The 1,317-nt window shown below is 46.6% G+C and overlaps 1 protein-coding gene across 2 annotated transcripts in view; it reads right to left on the bottom strand.

Annotated features, from left to right (window-relative positions):
* SOGA1 (suppressor of glucose, autophagy associated 1) overlaps positions 1-1,317 on the bottom strand; it is a 103,463-nt gene that overhangs the window by 15,652 nt on the left and 86,494 nt on the right. The window lies entirely within an intron of this gene.

The raw sequence follows: 1,317 nt of genomic DNA, 5'->3' as shown, positions 1-1,317 counted from the left end.
GGCCTACACCGCAGCATTATTTACAATAGGGAAAAACTAGAAACCACCTAAATGTACAATAATAGAAAAGTAGAATGTTTAAGTCCATCACAGCCCATTCCACACATAGCCCTTCTCATGTCTCTGTGCCCCCACTGAGTCCACAGCAGACCACATGGTACCACTCCCAGCCACAGCTGACTGGACCAAGGGGTACACTTGCCTCTAGATGCACCAATCAGTTTCCTTCTTTCAGAAATGTAGAATTGGGAGAGGGATTTGTGTCAGTGTCTCCTAGGGGCTTGAACTGGAAAATGTTATAAAGCCAGAGCTGGGACAGCCCACCCTGTCCTTGTGCAAATGCAACAGAGAGAGAAAGAGAGAAAAAGGAGGAATATGATATCAGAGAGGGTGAAGCTTAAGAGAGAGGAGAGGAAGACAGGGAGAAGCTGCTGAGGTCATTAGGATCCTTCTTGGGTTTTGTAAAATATGCTATCCTTCAAATACATTTCCTTCCCTTTCTACAAAGTTAACATGCACATTCTAACATTCAAATAATGCTCACTAACATTTAAATAAGGTTTACTAACTAACTTATAAGAAATTGATAGCAGGAATGGGGTGTGCAGCAAAAGATTCTCAGAGGAAATATGAGCACTTAGGTGTGAAGTCTTGATGGGGGTGGGGGTATGTCTGCTAATGTTTAACAATTAGTTTTCCAGGAGTGACAGGAGGAGCCCTGATTTGTAGTGTTTACTAATTTTTATGCTATAAATCCTCCCACTGCGGCCAATCTCAAGGTACCAAGGTCATGTTAAACACAGAGATGCGGTTGGGCGCGGTGGTTCACGCCTGTAATCCCTGCACTTTGGGAGGCCAAGGTGGGCGGATCACCTGAGGTCGGGAGTTCAAGACCAGCCTGACCAACATGGAAAAACCCCGTCTCTACTAAAAATACAGAATCAGCCGGGCGTGGTGGCACATGCCTGTAATCACAGCTACCTGGGCTACTGAAGCAGGAGAATCACTTGAACCCAGGAGGCAGAGGCTGCGGTGAGCCGAGATCACACCATTGCACTCCAGCCTGGGAAACAAGAGCAAAACTCCATCTCAAAAAACAAAAAACAGAAAAACAAAAAACAAAGAACCACAGTGATGCTGACAATTGGCTCCCACAAGCCAAACAAGCTGGCTCCAACACACCACCGGGTTGCAGGAGAGCAGTAACGCCCCCTCCCTGGAGGGGATGCTGGCAGTCTCCGATGGGTGGTGCAAAAGCTGCTAGTTAAGCCATGCTCACTAGTCTCTTGGAATTCAGACCATGTGACCATCAAGTGT

This window comes from Mandrillus leucophaeus, unplaced genomic scaffold (genome assembly GCF_000951045.1).
Source record: "Mandrillus leucophaeus isolate KB7577 unplaced genomic scaffold, Mleu.le_1.0 Scaffold150, whole genome shotgun sequence".
In the NCBI taxonomy this organism is placed as follows: Eukaryota; Metazoa; Chordata; class Mammalia; order Primates; family Cercopithecidae; genus Mandrillus; species Mandrillus leucophaeus.
The sequence above is the reverse complement of the archived record's forward strand: the minus strand, read 5'-3'. Positions and strand labels throughout refer to the sequence as shown.